Raw genomic sequence first — 25,326 nt, 5'->3', positions numbered from 1 at the left:
TCCATTTTTTACATATGCTCCAATCATATCCTTTGGAGCTTTCTCTCCTCTCTTGTTAGATCCTGTCCAGGATCATGTATTGCCCTTAATTGTCATTGTCTCTTGTCTCTTCGGTCTGCTCTTTTTTTTACTATGGGAAAATATGTACAACATAAACTTTCCCATCTCAACCACTTCCAAGCATATAATTCAGCAGGATTAATCACATTCACTATGTTGCAGTGCCCTTACCACCTTCCATTACTAAAACTTTCCCATCTCCCCAAATAGAAACCTACAGCCATTTTTATTTAACTTCCCCAGTTTGCCTCTCACCCCCCTGCCCCACCCACCCTGCTGCTGACAACTTGTACTGTAATTTCTGTCTCTATGAGCTTGCATAGTCTTCAATATTTTCTTTGTAATTACCATGGGGCTTAAATTAATTTAACATCCTAAATCTGTGACAATCTCATTTCCTTTGACACCAACTTAACTTCAATAGTATACACAAACTGTGTTCCTATACCCCTCAATACACCTACCTTTATGTAGCTCTTATCACAAATTACATGTTTATACACTGGGTCCAAAACCACTGATTCCTCATTACATTTTATGCTTTTGTGTTGTAGGAATTAAAAAGTTGAGTTGCAAACCAAAAACACAATAGTACTGGCATTTATATTTACCCCCGTGGAAAACACCTTTTCCAGCCCTTGCAGATTGACCTGTTGCAAGTGTTCTCTTCAGGGCTTATCTATACAGAGTTTAGAGAACAGCTCCGGGCCAAAGTGTAGGAGCCTCCCTGATATGTTCTGAGTATGGTATTTTCTAAGGCATGCTTATGTGGTCCTAGGAATTCCATTTACTCAGATACAAGTGTCCTCTCTTCCTTAGAAGAGAAGTGTCCTTTCTTCCCTAGAAAACAGTTTCCCCAAGGTTCTGGGCACTGTACTTTATATACTACAGCCAGCAACCCCTTTTCCCCAGGCAGCACAACTTGACAGTTGTCCCACAGCATTCTGCAGGACAATTTTGTGAGTTTCCTTCTACAAGCAGGGCAAGTTTTGGGATGGTGAGTTTTTCAAGCCCCCACAAGACAGATTGGGCCAGGCATGCATGCTCTCAGTATGTGCACACGAGTTACTCTGCTCCTGGTTCCAGAGGGATTTACACACTGGGAGCACAAACTGGCTCTGCTCTGAGCAGGTGCGGGGTGGGGGAGGCCACCCAGGATCCTATGTGATCCCACCTGCTTTTAAGAAACCTTTATCTTGACTGGGCATTCACCCTGTTACTGCAGTCCTTCAACTATTTTCTGGATCTCTGAAAAAGATGTTTCTGCCATTCTTGCTGGTTGTTCAAAGTTTCCGTAGGGGGAGGGAGCCCTGAAGTGCCTCACTCCACCATCTTGATTCCAAGATAAAAAATATAGCATTGTTTTTTGAAAATGTATATGTCATTGCTTATTTCTTAATACCAAGCCTTGTATACATTTACTATTTTTTATATTGATAGGTGCAAATTTCTCCTTATTGTGTTGAAATTCTTTTATGGACTCATGCTTATGAAACAAGGTCAAGCTCTAGGGCACAGTAATGCTCAAGAAAAAAATTCCAGTGTAGGTTTCATATTTAGCCATAACATGTTTGCCTAAATTCCACTGAGTCTGATAAAACCTTAAGTCCTATAAACAAAACCATCACTAATGAATCTAAACTAGATCTGTTAAGAAATGTATTATTTAGGGGAAAAGACGTCTAGAGTTACGGCTTTGGATTTCTTTATATCCACAGTGCCTTTAACCTCTATTTCTCCTTAAAACAGAAAAAATTCAAATACTCATTATAAGTTATTCATGGCTTCAAACAACAGAAAAATATAATAAGTAAAATAATGAATAAATAAATCAGGCATGTGCGTGTGTGCACATGTGTCTCACTTTCCTTGTGCCACGTTCCCTGTGCTATAAGCAGCTCAAATTTTTTCTATACTATGAATTAATTACAATAACATGGCACATATTCTCTGATTTCCCTAAGTGTCAGTGAATTCCTGCCAAATTAATGTTATGTTTATAGTTGGACCATTAATTACAATATAAAGCTTCCACCCTTCAGGAAGAACAGAAATAGCATATTTGTGATATTCCATGCTGAATTAAATGGAGATAGAATAAGCAGTTCCATCCTCAACTTTAACTGGATATGAATCTGGATAATTTTCAGTTTCTGTTTAAGAATGACCAATAAATCAGAACTCCCTATTTTATGATTTTTGTCTTTTCTTCACAAGATGACACACTCAATATTACCTCTGTAGAGATTTTAAAAGGTCTTATTTATATATCATAAACCAAATTACATTGTCACCACTTTTAAGGCTAATTTTCAAGGTAGCACAGACAAAATTCTACTTGCTAAACTTAGAATTTAAAATATTCTTTTGGAATCACATTGATATTTGGCCAATCAAATTGTATTTTTTCTTCCGTTCTTCTTTTCATCTTCCTTCAATAACAATGACAATAATAACAACAAGAGGAAGGAGAAAAAGAAGAGGAGGAAGAACTAACATTCATTAAATGCTTATACTGCCGACATTTTCATAAACATTTACATATATTACCTTCATTCTCACAAAAAAATTACTTTACCATAGATTCTAGTATTATTCCAACTTGAAGATGAAATTGAATCCAGAGAGGTTAAGTAATTTACCCAAAATCAAAGAGACAAGATTCAAATTTAGGCATACATATTTTAGTTCCTTACGAACTCACCTTCGCTAAATTTTCATTTTGCTGGACCCTGACCTTTCATTACATTTATTGCAAGACAAAATAAAAACCAAAACAAAACAAAGAAAAAATACTGCACTTCATTTTGTTCATAAATTTATCTCCAAGAGAGTCTTCATTACGTTACCCCACACAGGAGAGTCAAATATAATGGCCTTTCTTCTGCTACCCATATAGCATGTAGATACATATGTGATATGCTTTAGGCAGGGAGGTAGATAGGTAGATAGACAGCTAGATAGGTAGATAGACAGACAGACAGATAGAGATAGAGATATATAGACAGAAATATATCTGTCTATAGAGATATAGACAAAGATTACAGTCTTTCTTCTACTATCTTTTCCCTCCTGCAGTTCATATGTCAAACAGCAGCCAGAATAATCCTTTGACAATTAGATAAAGCCATTGCTCTACTTGAAACACTCATGGTTTCCATCTCACGCTGAGTAAATTACAAAGTTCTCACTGTGCCTCATAAGACCGTATCGGATCTTGTCCCCACTACCTCTATAATACCATCTCCTGTCAGTCATCTCCTTGCTTGTCCACTCAGCCAAATTAGCCTTGCTGTTTCTGGAACAAATTAAGAATGCAATAAAGTGAACATGACACCTTAAAGTTCCTTCTGTCAAAAACATTACTTTCCCACCTCTCCCTCCCTTCTTTCAGGTCTCTGCTCATAGGTTACTTATTAAAAAGGCTCTGGACCATTCTATAGAGAACACTCCTCTCTGTACCATTATCCTCCAGCCTTAAGTTTGCCTTAATCTTTTTATAAAATTTATCTTTCTGCAGAATTCCATCACTATAAAAACAGTCTATTTGGTTTGCTATTTGGCTTACCATTGTATCCCCAGCACTTTTAAAAACAGTGGCTGGAAAATATTAATATGCAATACATACTTCTCATGTGAATGATATATTTATAGCAAACATTTAAGGGATGTTAACCTAGGTTCCTGGCATTATGTTAAGGGTTTTAAATGTATGATATACAATTATGATAAGAATCTCATGTTATAGAGAGAAACTGCTAGCTTATAAGGGGCAGAGACAGTTTTAAACTTGGATTGTCTGATTTTAGTGAGTATGCTGTTAACCATCATATCAAATCACCAGACCATGAAAAATGTCTTTTAGTATTTAAAGTAAAAAGTACTTTTTCTTCTCTGAGGTTTTTGTATTCTTCATTCTTTCAAATAAAGAAAGTAATGCAATTGACATATCCTTTGGCTGAAAGACAGCCATTTTGTTTGTTCAAAATTTTGTTTTTTCCCGTTCTTTAACTTTATCAGTACCTTGCAATTATATTTTTCTGTAACATGCTATTTCAAGTTTATTTCTGGAAAAATGTGGTGAATTTAAAAAATTATGATTTTTGATTAAAATCTCTAACCTGCTGCTCTTTTGTTATGACTTATTTGTGAATTGCATTGCCATTCACTGTCCTTTGGGGATTTCCATACTTTGATTTTTCCTCTTCAGTGATTTAAAGTACATTGATGCTTATTAAACTTAATTTTGCATTTTCTGATCACTTTTCCTACTTTACAATGCCACTTTAATTCTAATTGTATATGACATGCTTTTTATTCCACATATAACTCTACTTTTCAGAAAAATGCAAAATAATATATACTACTTGGGCTTTATTCAGAAACTGACTAATGTGGTCATAAAATTTTGAGCTAATGTTTTACAGCTTTCTTCTGATTTCCTTTATTACTATACGGATAATTTAAACTTATTTCAATTCCTTTTAGATTATGTATCCCTAATATTATATTAAAAAGTAGACTTTCACTTGTTTATACATTGTACTCACAAATAACTATTTTTGTACAGCTTAAGTAATACAAAATAAATAACAATCAAATTAAATATGGATAGCTGGAACACACAAAACTTTATTCTACTACACTACTTACGAAGAAATATTACTTATAAATAACTCATTTGAATATATATAATTTTGTGCATATAGTATACCTTATTTACATCTTGATTCTTTATATTGCAAGTAGTTGCATTTTCACCATAGAGTTTCTTACAGGTATCAATTCTCTAAAAGATTGCCATTATCTTACTTATCTTTTCATCTTAGTTGTGTATTTAGTAAACTTCCCAGGAATAGTAGGTGCTAAAGCAATGTTTGTTTGGTAAATTTTATTTATATTAGATAGTTCAAGATTCTTAAAGTTCTTCATTAACTATATTTGCAGTCCTTCCAGAAATCACTGTAAGTAGTAAGATGGAAAAAAAAAAGTTCTAATTTGATTTTATATTTGGCTGAAAACTCTGAAAAGTCCCAGATCTGTTTATACCTTCCTCCAGACCCCCATATCCTTAATGCTTCACAAAGTACAGTGCATTCAATTGAAAATCCTCCTTTCCTGGCACTATAGTAATGCAGCAACCTTCAGGGAGAATCACCTTAATGTTTTTCTATTCCAGTTAATTCAAGCAAATCCTGGACTGGTGAGCCATTGTTTGTATTCATTTGATTCCAAGCTTTTAGCACTTACTTCAAGGCCAGGCCAAAATGAAATAAATAGTTTCATCTGAATTCGCTAATAATGCAAAAATATCTTCAAAATCTTGAAGAATGCTTTATAATATCTTCAAGATTCTATTTGGCAGATCTCTTCTGAGTCAAAATACCTGGACTGTGCTAGTTCCACTGAGCAGTTTGGAAATCAAGGGGAAAAAAACTCAACACTTTGCCCCCTAGCTTAAATTCCTTTCAGGGAGCTAGTTTGGCCTTATCTAGATCACTAGCGGTTTCTAAATGAAAGTAGGACCGAGTTCTACAGGGCACAATTTAGTGGGAAAAAAAAGTGTGGGAATGCTTGTAGGTATGAATAAATGTTATCACATTATTTCTTTGTTCCAGGGATGGAAATAAAAACTGACATGTCAGATATCATCCACAGTACACATAGCATGTGATCAATCAATATTTATTGACAGGTGTGATACTATTGTGAATTTTGTACATAAACTTGTGTTGCTGAGCAAGGGTTTGCTGCCGGTGCGCAGAGGCCAATTCTATGACACCAGGATTTTGAGAAAAGAAGAGTTTTATTGCAAGGTAGACTGGCAAGGAGACAGGAGACAAACTCAAGTCTGTCTCCCCTATCCAAGAACTTGGGGAGATTTATAGACTGGAAACAAAGGGAGGAGGAGTCAGTGACAGGGATTCAGGTGGGGGTATTCTGATTGGTTGTTTACAGGACTGTCTATATATGGTTGATGTTTGCCAGCAGGACACATCTTATCTCCCTTTAGAGGGACCCCTCACATTTTATTTGCTTCCAATGATCCCTCATCCCTGTAATCTTGGTTTTGAGACAGTGTTTTTTGTTTCTAGTATATCCAGGGTCATTAAGCAGCAAGGGTGCAATGAATCTCTGTGCATGCTCCGTTGGCAGCTCACTTTGATCACAGCAGCTGAGTTCAGCTGCAATCAAGTTTAACTGCCTGTAAGACAAACTCATAAAGGAATTTTAATAATAGGAGAGGAAGGAATTCTGATAAGCAACAGGTTTGGGCAAGAATTTGTTTTTCTTTTTAGTTAGGACTCCTGGCTATCAGCCTATGGTTTCACCTGCAACTCATCTTGACAAAACTCATCTCAAGAATTTAGAAAAGAAAGTGGAGGTACAGTTGAAGAATTTTGTCGTCATTACTTAGTGTAAAATGAGGACTACACATGATCAAATACATGAATTTTCCTCATTTGTTCCGCTATAGTCTCGCTGTCCAACCTCAATAATTACTAAGGTCTGGAAAGTTTTTTTGTTTGACCCACAGTTTTGGGTGGAAAGAAATAACTTCTTGGCAAAATTCCTCTAGAAAGTCTGTACAAATGTGAATCATATATATATTTTAATTGTATTTCAAAAACTTCTTTTTCTACAAAACAACTGCATAAAAAAACAAAATTAACCATATGCATTATGTAGCTGACATTTAAAATGTTGTCCCAAAAGAAAAATCTTCTTTTCAGAATTTCCATGTTTACTTTTTAAAGTCAGCTTTGTAACAGTTTATAAAAGAATTGCAATACTTTCTACATCTGTAAATTTTATATAAATAGATGTGAGCACATATACGGAATACATGAATGTATGTTAAAAACTGGTAATTTCCCCCCAATTAACTGGTATTTTTTTGACTCATCATTATTTCTAATTAATTAGAATTGTTATATATTTTATTATTTGTAATAAATATTCAACATTTCCTTTAAGCTAAATATTACTAATGAATAATATACAGCAGAATAAAGTATATAATTATGACATATTAAGTAGCCAATGGGCACTGCAAAACTCAGATTTTAAATGCTTTTCTTTCTTTCTACTTTCTTTTCTTAAATGTTTTTCTTGATGCTTATTTTTAGTATGTGATCATTGGCATTTCCAGGTTGTCAGCTTCTCAAGTATCCATCTGGGATATAAGAAGCAAAAAGGAAACCTAGGGAACTCAACATTATGTTTTTCTCAATTCTAAGATTCTTAGTTGATCTATTTTCTTCTCTCAACTTTTCAGAGTCTTCTTATGTTTTTTTATATATAATGTTGGAATGGATAAAAGTATGTTTACTCTGTCTTCCTGGAAACAGAAGTTACCTCTGTTATGCTTTTAATACATTGGTGGATTTTATTTGCAAATATTTTGTTAATAATATTTTGCACTTCTGTTCCCATTCTCTCAAGAATCACATTTCCATACTGCCTATTTTGTAATATTTGTATACAAAAACTTCGTATGTTTTTCAGTTTATAGTTGTTTATAATGGGAGAGCAAGTCCCCAAACAGTTGCTTTTTCATGCATGAAAGTGAAGCACAGTGTCAGTATTATAATAGAGTGCTTTCTAAAGTAAAAAATCCATTTCAATGCATAATTTTATTTTCTTTGTTATGTCACCATAGCTATCCTTATAACTAAATAGTAGAAGAGCACTGGTTAATGTTAGAGAATTGTCTTTTATCATTGGCATGTTTTGCGTAAATTTTTTTCCTAATGTAAGAAAAGTAGGATTAGCTGGTTGAACTAGCTTTCTAGATTCTCCATATATGAAACTTGAACTCTAGCAGTAATTCTCAACTACTAGAATGACAGTTATGTACAATTAGTTTTAATAAATTACAATGTCTATTCAACCTTGAAGTACAGTCAAGTGATTATGTTAATGAAGTAGTACAGCCAATTTAATTTTACTTAATATAGGCAGAAGTCACATGAATAGTTCTATTTTTGTTATTCATGAATAGTAAATTACATATTTAATTTTGCTCCAATAAAGTTTCAGAAGTATTGGCAAGAATACCTTTAATGTGCTGTCAGAACACCAGAAGAAAGGCTACTATTGCTGGAGTCACTGAACATATATCCATTTTGACCATTGCCAGCATAGTATTTGCATGTCTTCTCTCTGCTTGCAAATATACTACTCCTGATATAAATAAATTCCATAGATGCTTAACAATAGCATAATTAATTAAATGACATGATTATGAAAAGGAAAGTTATTTACCTATAATGAAAAAGTCATCAGATTAAATAAATTTCTGTCTGCACCATTAAAATGGATTTTTGTTTCATTCACCTAAGCTTAATGTGTCAATATTTATGAAATATTCAGTACAAAATATTTATCCTAAAGTTTTTCATTAGGAGACAAAAATAAAATGAACCCATTAATGATAGATAGCACAAGAAGAATCTGTGCCCATTTAAAAAGAGTATAAAACACATTCTTTAATACAGGGCAGTATTTATTAAGATTTGCTCTCAGGAACCTTATACATTCTTAAAAATTATTGAGGACTTTAATATGGGTAAGTTCTATCTATATTTACTCTATTGGAAATGAAAATGAGAATTTTTAGAATATTTATTTGTTAATTCATTTAAAATAACAACATAATACATAACACAACACAGAAATAAAAAATATTCTATAAAAAGTATATTATCTTAAAAAATAGCAAGAAGAGTGGCATTGTTTTGCAGTTCTGACAATCTCATTAATGTCTGGTTTAATAGAAGAGAGCACGTTCAATGTGTCCCTGTAGTCTGGAATAATAAAAGAGAGAGAGTGAAAAATGCAAATATTTTCTTAGTATTATTAAGAAAATAGTTTTGACCCCACTGACCATTTTATGGATTATAGAAAATCAAGAAGCAGTCTTTTAAGTTATCTATTAGTTTGTTAAATTCATTTATTATTTTAGTTGGCAAGTATGGAAAAATTCTCTACTTTGTCCTCTGTGTCAAGACCTTTGGGATATAAATATTCTGATCAGTTTGTACCTGCTAAGCATTTAGCAGCTCAAGCAGGTTGATAAGAATGTCTGCGTGCTCAGAACATAGAATTTCTTCACATATAAGATGCATAATAATGAGTTTTTTATGGATAAAAATCAATTTCAGGCTATACTATAAAAGATATGTGACAATATTTATGAGAATATGCAAGATCATTAGAAATTCCTTTTTAATCATCTATTTTACCCATTCATTTTCCATTATAAGCTTTTTTTTTTTTCTTTCTTTTTCCTCCTACCATTAACTCACTTCCTAAACTTGGTGAATTAAAGTAATGATGACCTTAAAGGTATTCTGTGGAATCTTCCCTTTTTTCACAGTCTAGCAAACAGAAAGGCTTCAAATTTATAAAATAAATTTATGAAATAAGGACAATATTGTTCTCATCTTAAATAGGACAATAATTCCTCTCCAAATCTATCTTACATAGTTATTATTAAATATGTTAGTATGTCATTATTAAAAATACTATATACTGTAAGGTGGTATATAAATAAAACCTATAAATATTGCAGTGAAAAATGAAAACAATTCTAAGTCCTTAGTCATTTGCATATATATATATATATACTCAAAACACATGCCTGTATCCATGAATGATTGATGCTTTGATATCCAACTATCAGTGTGAAACTATGATTCTAAGTTGGAAGTTGATATATAGCTCTTCGATAGTTGTGTGGTTTCTTCAGTGTACAATGACATTAAGAAACTCAGTTTAACCATAGATTCTAATTGATTTAGTGCTTGCCAGAAAATTAAATTAGTTATGAAGACACCCTTGAAATTTTAAATTTTTTACAGTAGTCTAACTGGTGATAGTTGAGAACCAGGGAGAACTGTGAATGTGTGTGTGTGTGTGTGTGTGTGTGTGTGTGTGAATTACTGAGAGTTTCACTTTGGAAAATACTCTATTTCCTCAATTCCTGACTATTCTAGATACATAGCCTTTGGAGATGCAATATAGTTTTGTTTACAGCAATATTGTGGATTTGCTACATTTCTTCTATTATTATTAAAGATCATGCTGGGTCTTCTGACTACCAAAGTGGAAGCTAATTGCTTTGTGGTACAGAAATGGACTGCATTCTGGCATCAACTTGTATCAGTGACCTAAGTGAGAATCAGATTGTTTCTTGATAATGAATTCAAAAGGAAAGTTCTTATATGTTTTCCACAGGAATCTTAATATACCCTTGTCAATATAGCTGATATAGTGGCAACCTGATTTCCCAGTGAGTGTTCACTTTTGCCATACCAGCTGCTAGGCTCTATCACTAGTTACAGTTTTGATTTTCAGTAGAGGTAGTCATTTCTGTAAAGTAGCAAACTGACTTTTTAATACTAATATTGCTCATCTCATTTATCAAAACACTTTGTCACAGCTGGAGAATGCAGCTGCTTTCTTTTTGCTTTAGAATATAAGATAAGTCATAGAATAAATACACAAGAGAACTTATCTAGTTTATTCAGTGTTTAAATTGGCTGATAGCAAGTTAGAAATACATAATTTTCAGAAAATGAATATATAATTTATACCAAAACATATTTATAATGATTGATTATTCTGATTGTGTTGAATTATTATTTCAAAACTTTTGTTTCTTACTTAAGAAAGACAAAATACATATATTTCAAACTTTTAAAGAAGATTGAAACACATTAATTTTGGAATCAACTGTGTAACCAATAAGTTCATCATAGCTGAAGTAGAAAAACTTTAATATATAAAATACTTTAATAAAACATAGGAAGTTTCCAACTAACATTCCCTGATGAATTGTCAATAAAAATTTTAAAACTACAGGGGGCAGGACAAGATGGCGGAGTGGTGAGTTGTGGAATTTAGTCTCTACTCTAGGGCAGCTGGTAATTACCCAGGAACTGTATGAAACAGGGTTTTGGGGGTCTCCATTGACCAGTCACACATCATACACAAGTTTGGAACAGGTGGAAAAGCTGAGATGGCAGCAAAATTTGTAAGTTCCCCCAACCAGGGGTCTGATGACCTCTCCCTGCCCAGACCCCATGGACTTTCTTGCAGCTGGCTCCCTGAAACGAAAAAGAAAACAATCTGTTGGAAGCAAGAAGAGGGGCTTAACCCAGCCTCAACTCCAGAATTAATTAACTTTTGGAGCAAGGGGTGCTAGAGAAGGGCTGGGCTCCAGGAAGGGGGGGGGGTATGCATAAAAGCAAGGCTTTTTTCCTACATTTTGTCCCTTCTCCTTTCTCACTGAATCCTTATCTTTTTACACTTCAGTAGCCCCCAGCAAGGGCAGAATTAAAGCTGTTGGAGAGTAATTACCAAGATAATAGCCCAAAGCTCATCTTTAAATACTCTATTCTGACACTGACAAAACTTCCAGGCTGGGGAAAGGCTTTAAAAAGGGACTTTTTTTTTTTTGTTTTCTTTTTTTCTTCTTTTTTTTAATTTAAAAGTAACATGTGGTTTGAAAATTTAAAACAACATATGTGGTTATTTTCAATCAGACAGCCCAAGTTGAAGGTCTAAGCTAATCTTGAGGGGGGAGAAAGAGTACCCAGAACTTCCTTGAATTCCAGATTCACTTCTGAAGAAAGTCTCCACACCAGTCTTTAATTGGCAACTCAGGCTGACCAAGGAATTAATTAAGTTGGAGTTGCCCCAAAGAGAAGAGAGGAGAAAATAATAGTGCCCCTGGGAGACAGCTGGAGTTCCTAGGACTCAGTGTGGAGGGAGGTCCAGCTCAATTAGTAGCCCTCCTTCTGGGAACTCAAACCCCAGGGGCTGGAATTCAAAAACCAGCTTCAGTCAGCCACACTTCTGACAGGATCAGAATCACCAGGAAAACTAAAGGCACCACACCTCCTTACACTGGTGGGGGAGCTGTGAGCTAGAAAGCTCCACCTGCTGGACAGGATAGGAAAAACACAGAGTCTAGAGGCCCCACAGGAGGATCTCATTCTCAGGAAAACACCATATCCTCCTCCTGAGACTTGGGCTTCTCTAGTCTGGGAAAACCTGACTGGGGTAGACCATATCTGAGGAGGCCCTCTCACAAAATGGCTACATAGAGACAGGGCAAGAAACAGAAGAAGAGGTGACAAATTCTGATCAACTAAAGAGAACCTAAGTCAGAGGTCTAGAATAAGTTGAACTGAACATGGAAGGTCAGAGAACAAAGCCAACCAACAAGAAAATCCTAGGGAAAAGTGTGAAAACAAGCTCCAGAATAAACTACTCAAGAAGAGCAGATGCCTAGACAATTTAAGATAATGAGCCATACCAGGAAACGCAAAAATATGGACCAGCCAAAGGAACAAATTAATAGTTCAACCAAGATACAGGAGTTGAGGCAACTAATGCTAAATCAATTCAATGAACTGAGGGAAGATGTGGCAAAAGAGATGAAGCATATAACAAAGACACTGGATGACCATCAAGAAGAATTTGTAAACTTGAAAAAACAAATGGGAGAACTTATGGGATTGAAAGGTACAAAGGAGGAGATGGAAAAGACAATGGAGGGATACAACAGTAGATTTGAACAGGCAGAAGAAAAGATCAGTGAACTGGAAGACAAGATATTGGAATTCATACACACAAAAGAACAGATGGTGAAAAGAATGAAAAAATAAGAGCAGAGTCTTAGGGAGCTGAGTGATAACATGAAGCACATGAGTAGCCATGCTCTGGGTATCCCAGAAGGAGAAGAGAGGGGAAAGGGGGCAGAAAGAATAATAGAAGAAATATTCACTGAAAATTTCCTAACTCTTATAAAAGACATAAAATTACAGATTCAAGAAGTACAGCATACCCCAAACAGAATAGATCCCAATAGACCTACTGCAAAACACTTACTGATAAGATTATCCAACGTCAAAGACAAAGAGAGAATTCTGAAAGCAGCAAGAGAAAAGCAATCCATCACATACAAGGGAAGTGCAATAAGACTAAGTATAGATTTCTCTGTAGAAGCCACGGAGGCAAGAAGACAGTGGTATGATATATTTAAGATACTGAAAGAGAAGCGCTGCCAACCAAGAATTCTATATCTGGCAAAACTGTCCTTCAAAAATGAGGGAGAGATTAAAATATTTTCAGACAGACACTGAGAGAGTTTGTGACTAAGAGACTGGCACTACAAGAAATACTAAAGGGAGTGCTATAGGCTGATAGGAAAAGATAGGAGAGAGAGGTTTGGAGAAGAGTGTAGAAGATTATCAGGAAGGGTAAAAGGAGAGAGAGGAAAAAATAAGATATGAAAAGCTAATAACAAAGGCTGTCAGGAGATAGAAAGAGGGTAGAGATTGGGCATTTGATTCTGAAGGACTACAGAATGTTCAGCAGGATTGATTGTATCAATCCAGAAATGGATAACATAATACTGTCTGATGGTAGCACAATATTGTAAGTACACTGAACAAAGATGTCTGTGAGTAAAGCTGAAAGAGGTAGGATAGGGGAGTGTATGACACCAGAGGTAAAAATAGATAATAAAGACTGGGACTTTAAAACTTAGCAAAAACTGGAGTGGCCAATGACTGTTACTAAATGTACAAATATAAAAATGTTTTTACATGTGGGAGAACAAATGAATGTCAACTATGAAGCGTGTTGAGAAAGGGATGGTATTGGGGAAAAAACATAATCAAGCAAACTGGAATCTATGGTCAACAGTAACATTGTAATATGCTTTCATTAAATGCAACAAAGGCAATACACCAAAGCTATATATGTATGATAGGGGGATATAAGGGAGGGATATGGATTCCTGGCAGTGGTGTTGTTGTCTGTCCTTACTATTATACTGAATTGTATGACATTTTTCTTTTCATTATCTTTTTTATTATTTGCTAAAAAAAAAACTTTTTTTTCATAGTAATCAATATGTTCAAGTGCTGACTGTGGTGATAAATGTACAACTATATGATGATACCATGAACAATTGATTGTACACTGTGGATACTTGCATGGTATGTGAATATATCTCTATATCATTGTAGGAAAAAATATAAACAAGGATAAATGTGCTGGAGAAAACATGGAGAGAGGGATGTACGTATTTACTGTTGATGAGGAGGCAGAATGGTGTACCCTTTCTGGAGATGTGGTAGTTTCACAAGAAGCTAAGTATGTGGGGACCATAAGGTCCTACAATCTCATTATGGGTATGTACTTGGAAGATCTGAGAGCAGAGACATGAATGGACATTTTCACACTGGTGTTTATGGAGGCAGTATTCATGATTTGCAATGAGAGGAGGTGGCCTAAGGATATATCAACTGAAGAACAGAATGGTGAACTGTAGCATATGCATACAATGGAATATTGAGCAACTATGAGAAGGAGTGAAGATGTGAGACTCACAACGAGGTGAATGGATCCTGTACACAGCATTTTGAGTGAAGTATGCCAGAAACAAAGGCAAACACTATAATGCCTCACCAATATGGACTAACTACAATGTGTAAACTCAGAATTGAATCTATCAGGGAAACAATTATTCTAATTGTCCCTAGATTGTAAGCTCTTACAGCAGTCAAATCTATTCCTGAATTGTAATGGCTATCTCCAAACTCTGAGATACTGATCCATTTGCATATAACCTGATTGGGCTCTGGAAAGTTGGGTATCTGTGTAACACCTGAAACTCAGAGCTAGAGCTCAGTAGATATGAATGTCAGTATTAGCGCATACAGCAACTGTTAAAAAAAAAGGCTGAAAAAAAGGCCCAGACTTCAATTAGAGATATGAATGAAACAGATCTGGTTAAGACTACTGCAAATTGGGCCAAAGGGTAAAGGCTGAAACTGACTGTTTTTAAAACTTCAACTTCCATGTAAGACCAAGGGAAGAGATGTTTATTTGGCACAGGACCTATATTTTCTAAACAATGTAACTTCTACAGTCAGTTTGTTCAAACACCATAATTACATGGAACTTTGAATAGGATGTGATATATGGTAGGTTTGTATAGAGTAGAGTGAAATAGCAACACATCCCAAAGTAATTTGGTCAGAGAATAAAAATATATATGCAGGGCCCCCCCTGAAGAGCTAGGGGAAAATGTGGAAGTGTTGGACTTCCTCAACCGAGTTGTTGCTGATGTTCTCACAAACATCAAGGACTGATGGCTTGGTATGCCGAGCCCTCTGTCTTGGGGCTTGCCCTTATGAAGCTCATTGCTGCAGAGGAGAGGCTAAACCTGCTTATAATTGTGCCTAAGTGTCTTCCCCTGAGTACCTCTTTGTTGCTCAGATGTGGCCCTCTCTCTTTAGCTAAGTCAACTTGGCAGGTTATTCACTGCCCTCCCCCCATGTGGGTCCTGACTCCCAGGGGTGTATATAGATAAAATTTTTTTAGGTTTTAATGTGTTGGAATAGCTAGAAGTAAATACCTGCAACTATCAAACTCCAACCCAGTAGCCTTGACTCTTGAAGATGATTGTATAACAATGTAGCTTACAATGAGTGACAGTGTGATTGTGAAAACCCTGTGGATTGCACTCCCTTTATCCAGTGTATGGATGGATGATAGAAAAATGGGGACAAAAACTAAATGAAAAATAGGTTGGGATGGGGGGATGATTTGAGTGTTCTTTTTTACTTTTATTTTTTATTCTTATTCTTTCTGGTGTAAAGAAAATGTCCAAAAACAGATTGGGGTTATGAATGCATAACTAAATGATGGTACTATGAACAGTTGATTGTACACCTTGGATGACTTGTATGGTATGTGAATATATCTCAATAAAACTGAATTTAATTTAAAATAATAAAAGATTTGAATATATCTCAATAAAACTGAATTTAATTTAAAATAATAAAAGATTTAAAACTAGAAAAGTAAAAATAAAACAATAACTTCCACTTCTATTCATGACAGAATAATGGACTGAATTTACTATCTCTTTGCAAACAAAAAGCCAAAAGCAAGACAAAATATATGAAATAATGCTTGCCAGATGTTGAACAGAATTCAGTATAAGCCAGTGATTATCTTTTTTTCCTTGAAATTTTATTGAGATATCGTCACATACCATACAATCATCCAAAGTGTACAATCAATTGTTCATAGTGTCATCATATAGTTGTGCATTCATCATCACAATCAGGTTTTGAACATTTTCTTTACTCAAAAAAAAGATAATGAAAATAAAAGTAAAGAACACCCAAAACAACCCATTCTCCCCATCCCCCCCATTATTCATTTACTTTTTTGTCCCCATTTTTCTACTCATACGTCCATGCATTGGAAAAGGGGAGGGAGTGTGAGCCACAGGGTTTTCAGAATCTCACGGTCACACCATATAAGCCATATAGTTATACACTTGTCTTCGAGAATCAAAACCAGTGATTCTCGATAAAAGAAAAACAAACATGGCTAATACTATGACTGCCCAAGTTACTACTTGGAAACAGTTTTCTGAATGCAGTGCAAAAAGGAGAACCTAAACAAAGTCTACCATATGACTGTGTTGAGGCAACAGATTGGAGCTTTGAGAGGCACAGTGATAGAAGACAGGGATCCGGAGGGGCGAGGGGCAGGAGAGAAAGAGAGAGAGAGAGAGAGAGAGAGAGAGAGAGAGAGAGAGAGAGAGAGAGAGAGAGAGAGAGAGAGAGAGAGAGAGAGAGAGAGAGAGAGAGAGAGAGAGAAATGAGTGGGAAAGAGAAAGAAAGCTTTTATGCTTTTATGATTTGCAAAGAAGTCTCCTCGAATTTCTGGTGGAATCCTGGCATGTGCATACATGAGAGGAAATCACCCAAGACCGTGGAAAGAACCACTGAGAAACAGTAGACCAAACAATTCCCAGATTTCACATGCAAAGAATAGTTTGTGATCTGTCCACCCAAAGTAGAAAGACTTTGTAATACATACAGCATTGGACAGAATACTCATAAAGTCATTGCCTCAGTATAGGGCTATGTTTGCCCTACATTAAAGGCTTCTCTGGAGTTCCCTAACAAAGTTTAAAAAGCAAACCTGAAATAGAGAAAACAGATAACAAGTAATTTAACTGTGTGCAAAAAGAGTCCAATACTATTTAAAGTTATAAAATAAAATCCAGTAATCATTAATACAGAATTCATAATGTGATATTCAGTTAAAAACAAACAAAAAAACAAAACAACAACAACAACAAAGAAACAGGCAAGCAAAAGAAAAGTATGATCCATAGTCAAGAGAAAAAGCAATAAATATAAAGAGAATCAGAAATAGCATCAATGACAGAATTAACAGATAAGGACTTTAAAATAGCTATCATACAATATGCTCCATATGCTCAAGAAGGTAGAAGAAAACATAAATACAACGAGGAGAGAAAGGAAAGAAATTTTCTAGAAATAAAAACCACAACACTGTAAAAAATTTCAGTGAACTTGTTGACATAGAAATAGAAACTATTCCAACTGAAGCACAGAGGGGAAAATGGGAAAAATGGGCATAATATATCAGCATCCTATGAGACTGTATCAACTGTTTAACATAAGTGTAATAGGAGTCCCATAAGAAGACAGAGAATGGTTACAAAAAATAATAATTGAAAGTTTTCCCAAATTGTTGAAAATAATAAACCCCAAATATAAAAAAGAAGCCCAATAAATCTCAAGCAGAATAAAAATACACAAAATCACAGAAGGCATATCATAATCAAATTCTTGAAACCCAATTATAAATGGAAAATTGTAAAAGAAACCAGAGAAAAAGCATACATTATGTACCAAGTAACAAAGATAAATTGACAGCAGCCTCCTTGTTAAAAACAATCCAGAAAACAATGTCTTAAAGGTATTGAAAGGAAAAAACTGTCAAATTACAATTCCATACTCAGAAAAAAAATTTTTTGAGAAGATGAATTAACACTTATTAGACAAACAGAAACTGAAAGAATTCATTACTAGTAGACCTGCAATACAAGAAACCTTCTTAAGACAGTAGGAAAATAATAGCAAAGGATGTTTAAATTTACACAAAGGCATAAAGAGCACAGGAAAAGTTAAATATGTCAGTAAATACATATTTTATAATCTCTTTAAAAGATAGCTGACTGTTCAAAGCAAAAAATGAACTATTTATTATGGAGTTAATAATGCACATAGAAGTAAAATGTATGACAACAATAGGACAAAGGACAGGAAGAAGAAGAAATTGTAATTTAAGATGCATATTGTAAATGCTAGATCAACCAGCAAAAAAGAAGAAACAAAGATGTACAGCTAATAACCAATAGTAAGAAAATACAATAAAATATTTCATCCAAAAGAATGCAGGAAAGGAGTAAAAAAGAAAAAAAAAGTTCAAATAGAAGGAAGACAGCAAGATGGTAGATTAAAACCCAATGATATCTATGACTAAATTAAATGTAAGAGATCTATTTACTAAAAGAAAAGGCAGAGATCGCCAGATTGGATTAAAAAAAGAAAAAACAGGAGTTGCTTTTGCATGCAGTTCCAGGGTTTCCAAACCAACAGACAAAAGTACTTTCCACAGAAACTTTCTTGAAAACTGCGTTTCCAATCCTGACTTCCACTGAAATGGCTGACTGGATCCATGTTCAGGCACATCCTCTTTAGCAAAGAGTTGTTCAGCTGAACCCTCATATGGAAGCATATTCTCTGGCAACTCACCTCCTAAAAGTTCAGTGAGGTCCAAAGCCATTTCCACAGGGCAGAGTTGCTCTGCCCTGGTCTCAGACACACTATCTGGATAGTAAGAATTTTCCAAATCATCAATTGCTGGTTTCTTTGTGCTTAACAGTTTGATGTTCAGTTTATCTCTTTCCTTTCTCATTTCTCTGTAAGCTTCAAGGAGAAACTAGGTTGCACCTTCCACACTTAGCTTGGAAATCTCCTCAAATTCGTCACTTGCAATTTCTGCCTTTCATCTGGCATCAAAACACATTTTTGCCAAGTTGTCTGCTACTTCATAACAAGGATTGCCTTTCTTTCAATTTCTAATAACACATTCATAATTTTCTTCTAAGGCCTTTCTAGAAATGCCTTTGACACCCATATTTCTGTCAACATTTTGTTCATAATGAATTTTGCTTTCTCTAATTTGATACAAAATTTCTCTACAGCTCTCACTCACTTTTGAGCCCTCACAATTCTTCCAGCCTCTACTGATTACCAAATTCCAAAGCCATTTCCACATTTTTAGGTACTTGCAATAACAGAACTCCACTTTTGGGTACCAAATCTGTACTTATTTCCCATCTGCTAAAATAAATGCCATAAATGGGTTTGCTTAAACAATGGGAATTTATTGGCTCATGATTTTGAGGCTAGGAGAAACTCAAAGTCCAGACATCAGCAAAGCAATGCTTTGTCCTTGGACTATGGCATTCTGGGGCAGGCTGCTGGTGATGTTTGGTCTCTGTTTTGTTTGTTTGTTTGTTTGTTTGTTTTTTGTGTCACATGGAAATGTCTTCTCCTTTCTTCTCTGGATTCTGTCACTTACTGTTTCTTCTTGTGACTTTCTCTTTCTGTATCAAATTTCCTTTGCTTATAAGGACTTCAGCCATCACATTCAGTTTGGGCATATCTTAACTAATAGCATCTTCAGAGGTCCTATTACAAATGGTTTTACACTCACAGGACCAGGGGCTGGGACATGAACATACCTTTCATGGGGAACATGATTCAATTCCAAACAATATCTACCTCCTATCCATAAGAAACCCACCTTAACTATAAAGACATAGGTAAGGTAAAAGTTTAAAAGATGGAGAAAGCATAAAACCTGCAAACACTGCTCAAGAGAAAGATGGAATGGCTAGATTAACATCAGAAAACAGATCTCAGAAAAAAAAATTATCATGACTGCCAATTTATCAAGAGGAACAATAATCCTAATTATGTGTGCACTTAATAATACATCCCAATATAATACAAAATAACAATAAAACTGAAAAGAGAAATAGACTGAGTGTATCTTCTGATAGAAAAATCTTTTTATAACAAAGGGAAGAAATAGTACAGTGAATAAAAGTTTGCAATTTATCAATCATTGAGACATAAGGTAAAATACATATTGCTAATACAAGGAATCTCCAAGCCACCTTATTAAATAAGGGCTTCCTGATAAGCACATATCAATAAAGTATTAAAATGATAATAAAAATCTGAACACCTGTCATAGTCACTAAGGCTATTTATAAATATTCCTTTTTTTCATTTTGGGAACATCATACTTCCCAATATAGTATTTTTATAATTATCTAATTATAAATATAGCCTCTGACTTACTTATTATGATTATCTATAATTATAGATAACTCTTCGAAGTTAGATATAGCTATATGACTTACTTTGGCCAATAAAATATGAGCAGAAATGACATTTACCTTTTTTGGAAGATTTTTTTTTAGGAGCCATTTTTTTTTTTTTATGGCCCTTTCCCTTCTTAAATAATTCTGAAAGCAAGTTTTAAGTTGGAACTTCCTTCAATCAGATGCCTGAATGACCACTATGAGAAGTGTCCATTCCTCATCTGTCTTGAATATATATAACTAAGAAAGACAGTTATGTTAAGCCATGGAGATTTTTGGATTGTTTTTTCACTAGAGAATAACCTAACAAATTTGACTGATACTTGACTTATTTTCTGAATATGATCCTGAGCCCAATTCAATGTTACATCATTTTATAATATTCTTTGTTAAATTATTGTCCCTGAACAGTTGTCACAATGCAGTGCTCACATGATAGAGAGAAGGTCATCAACAGGCATGTACAAAGGATAAATGAAAGTAAATGAATCATTTGTAACACAGAGCTGGAGACACAGTAGCATTGCTGATTGGAAAGGTAAGCTTCCCTGCCTTAGAAGTCCACATATAGATGCTCAATGGCTAATGACTGCTCATAATTGTTAAGTTCCCAATAGTTCCTTCAGAAAGCTTCCTTTAACATTCATACATACAACTGTTCACTTCCAATATTTTGCAGACTTTGCCTACATTGCAGATTATCCACCACTTTAAGAAACTAATAATATTCTAGCATATTCCTGAGTATATACTAAGAATGATGAAAACAATGGCCAATTTTCTGGGAAGACTCAGAATTTTCACTTTTCTAAAGCCTATTCTGGTAGCTCTGATCAAAATTCATCTCACCTAAGATATAAAAATCTCCAATTGCAGGTACTGTTTCTTATAATGTAGAAGTATGTCATCACTTTTATTTTCAAAATTCATGACATTTATTTAGGAATGCAGAAAGAATGCAAAAAATGGCAATTTTTAAAGTTTGAGGACATAAAACTAATGAATCTATATGGTGTAGAAGGTATTGTGTTATATAATTTGTATTATTCTATTATAAATAATATTTTAGTTATGTATTAATATATTTCAGGCCAAGTAAACCTAAAGAAAACTTGTGTGAAGCTTTAAAAACATTTCACTATGGTGCCTTTTTAGGCTACTTTGCTTTTTTGTTTATTTTTCCAGTTTAAATTTTTCAATAATTATTTGTATAAGGTTGGTTTATAATAGCTTCCTACATCATTCAAACACGTCTTCCTATTCTAAATAGGCTGTAAAGCCATAAACTACATTTTTGACACTCCTTTCTGATTTTATAACAGGTTCCACACATGCAAAATGTGGAAAGTGCAAGGGAAGTGGAGGCAATCTTGCCATCTTTCACTGTGTTTGTTGGTAAAAAAGGCTTTGGGGTAGTGCATGTCAAGGCACAATTCTGGTAGGGCCACTGTCTGGACTCTGTTCCAGTGTCTAAGCATGAAGTTTTTGCTGTGGTACTCCCTGATCCTGGCTATGAGGGTGTGTTTTTGAATTTAAAAAAAAAAAAAAAAGATAAAGTGGAAGTGCCCTGATTCTCCTCCTCCTTCCAATGATTTTGTAAATATCTGGTTTGATTGCCAAAACAGTGACCTAAATAAAATAGGCCTTTATTCTCCTGCATAACAATCCAGGAATGATTAAATCATTAGTCACATTGCATATCTATTGTCAAGGAGGTTGGAACATATCATCTTTAGGATATGTTGCCTGGTTAAAAATGCCTATTATGATATAAAAAGGATGGACTTTATAGAAATGGGCACATAGTAATATCTTTCACAAGTCCTTATCCATACGTCTTCCAGCAGGTACTTAGCCTATCAGTACCCTAGTTTCTTCATCTACAAAAAAAGAGATGATAATAGTATCAATTTCATAGGCTTGTTATGAAGACTAAATGTGGAAAAGATATAAGGAACTTAAAACAGTGTCTGAAACATAGTACGCACTCATGAAACCACACTTTTATAATCTAGCTATTTGACTTAAGCAAATCATGTGACATTTCTACAATGTATTTCTTCATTACAAAGTGACAATATTAGATAAGATCAGCATTTCCAAAGTGTGTTCCCTAGAATATTTATTATACTAACTTGTCATATATGAAAAAGCAGTTCAGAAGTTATATAAGTTTGGAAAATATTGGGTTACAAACACTAAATGCACATCTTTATGGTTTCAGGATTTGAGAGTCAGATTTGGGGAAACAGTTGTTATAATTTTTATTTTTGTGCTTTTCTTCTTCCTGTTTCAAGCAAGGAACCAGAAATTATACTCTTCTTTCCTAGGGAATTTTGATTTGCAAGGGAAAAAGTGGAAGACGTCTGAGTAAAGATGCATGTTCTAAATATAGAACTTAATGTGGAGATTATACTACAGGATGGGGAAGAAGAGTGCCTACGATAAGTAGTGGAAGAAGCATTATATAAAGTGTAAGACTTTTTCAAGATTGAAGAAGTAACAGAGATTTATAGATTTTGGAAGTTGTGGATATCTTTGGTCATTCTTTCACAGCATTGCTAGTGCGGTGGAATGATGGAGTTCATTGGGGTATTGGTCTGTATTGTGCCTTAACAAATTATAGTCTTAACACTGGGGTTTCCAATTTTGGCAAGGAATTCTATGATCCAAGCATGGGAAATAGTGAGTTGAGTTACTAGAATTCAAGAGAATAATTGTAGATTAGCTAATATAGATAAGAGATATTAATCAGGATGGACTGAATGTTAGTGGGCTTCTTCTCCATCTACTGGGGAAGATATGGGCTTGATAGGTTATTGTATGATTCTAGGAGAGAGTTAGCTCTAAAAAATTATGACTGAGATTTAATTTACCTCTCTAGCTAAGATTTCTCTCCTAAACTCCAGATTCTTATATCTAATTGCCTCACTCTACAACTCTTCTTGAATTTTTAATATACATCTCCAAATCAAAATGTCCAAAAATAAACTCATGGTCTACTCTCGAAACCTGTAGCACTCAGAATCCTCTCTACTTGAGTTTATGACAATAACTGTGCTTCTGGCTGCTCCTAACTGAAACCATGAAGTCATTTTTGATATCTCTCTCTAATACTGAACATCCGTTCTATCAGGAAATTCTCTTGACTGTATTTTTAATATATATTAAATTCTTAGCAATTCTTAACATCTCCATTATTACTCTTCTGATCTGAGCGACCATAATATCTCACATAACATAATTTCCTACTAACTCCACTCCTCCTCTTTGCAGACTATTTATAACATAACATGCAGAATGATTCTTTTAAAAATAAGTGATAATGAGATACCACTTCACACCTAAGATGGCTACAGTAATAATAATAATAATAATAATAATAATAATAATAATAATAATAATGATAAAACAGAAAAATAAGTGTTGGTGAAGATATGGAGAAATTGGAACACTTGAATATTACTGGTGGTATTGTAAGTTACTACAGCCACTGTGAAAAACAGTTTGGCGGTTCCTCAAAAAGTTAAATATAGAACTACCATATGACCCAGCATTTCCAATCTTAGATATATAGCAAATATACCTAAGAATAGCAATCAGGGACTGAAACAGATACAGATGCTCATAGAAACATCATTTGCAATAACCAAAAGGTGGAAACAATCCAAGAGTCCATCAACAGATGAATGGAGGGAAGAAATTGGTATATACATCCAATAAATATTACTGAGCCATGAAAAGGAATGGATTTCTGATACATGCTGCAACATGGATGAACCTTGAAAACATTATGCTAAGTGACATAAGCCAGACACAAAAGAACAAATATTATATGATTCCTCGTATATGAAATAGCTAGAATAAGCAAATTCATAGAAACAGAAAGTGTATTAGAAGTTATCAGGGGCTGGGGGAAGGAAGCAATGAGGAGGTCATTGTTTAATGGGTACAGAGTTTATGTTTTGGGTGATAAATTTATAGTTAATTTTAAAATGAAATAAAAATTCAGATTTTATTACTTCTCTTCTCAAAATCCTGCAATGGTTCTCCAGTTTCCTCAGAGGCCTTATGTGATCTGCCATCCCTCTTTCGTCATCTCTTTGATCTCATTTCCAACTTTTCTTCTTCTTATCCCAGCTCCAGTACAGAGGCCTCTTCTGTGCCTTAAAAAACCCAACACACTCCCATCATAGGGCATTTGCACTGGTTTACCTCTGCCCAGAATGTTTTTATCTCAGATAACCACTTCATTTTCAAATTTTTCTTGAAATTTCACCTCAGTGAAGCGTACCTTATCACTGTCTTTATGAATTCAACTTCCCCTACCATCCTGTGCTACATTTTTTTTTAAATCTATATCATTTGAGCTTAAAAGATATGATTTGCTTTTGCCATATTTATTACTTATTGTTGCTCTCCCTCACTGATGTATCCTAAGTACCTACAAAAGTGTCTAGCACTTAGTAGTTAGTGGTTATTTAATAAATATTTGTTAAATGAATGAATGTTTCACCAGCCATGTCAAGTGAGAACTGAGAACTAGATTAAATAGGATACAAAGGAAATCATGTATTGTGACATTTTTTGGATTCCTAAATTTTTTATACCAGTTACTTGTTTATTTCCAAGGCAGTTATCTAACACACCAACATTTTCTGGTTTTATATGTAACCAAGGAATTCTTTTATTTTGGGACTCATTGTGGGAATGACACAGGTTGTCACAGGATGGGTAATAATGAAACTCTGCAGCTATACCACCTTTTATCTATGTAACAAAAATACTAGATTTGATTTTCCCTGTTTTTAAGGCTTATTTCCTATTCAGAAGACATAACAATATGAACTGGAATAGAAATTCATTTTAATAGTGTTATCAGTCAGAATTCACTATGGCAAGGTTTTTAATCTCTCTCAGAATGTGGAGCAGTCTTCTGAAGACCATTT

The 25,326-nt window shown here is 34.5% G+C and overlaps 1 protein-coding gene across 1 annotated transcript in view; it reads right to left on the bottom strand.

Annotated features, from left to right (window-relative positions):
- Positions 1-10,865: 10,865 nt before the first annotated feature.
- FSIP2 (fibrous sheath interacting protein 2) overlaps positions 10,866-25,326 on the bottom strand; it is a 129,320-nt gene continuing 114,859 nt past the window's right edge. Inside the window, exon 28 of the mRNA XM_037849900.1 lies at positions 10,866-11,174. The gene's annotated coding sequence lies outside the window, so the exon portion shown is untranslated. The remainder of the gene's footprint in view (positions 11,175-25,326) is intronic.

Source organism: Choloepus didactylus, chromosome 9, assembly GCF_015220235.1.
Source record: "Choloepus didactylus isolate mChoDid1 chromosome 9, mChoDid1.pri, whole genome shotgun sequence".
In the NCBI taxonomy this organism is placed as follows: Eukaryota; Metazoa; Chordata; class Mammalia; order Pilosa; family Megalonychidae; genus Choloepus; species Choloepus didactylus.
This window is presented reverse-complemented; position numbering and strand designations above follow the sequence as displayed.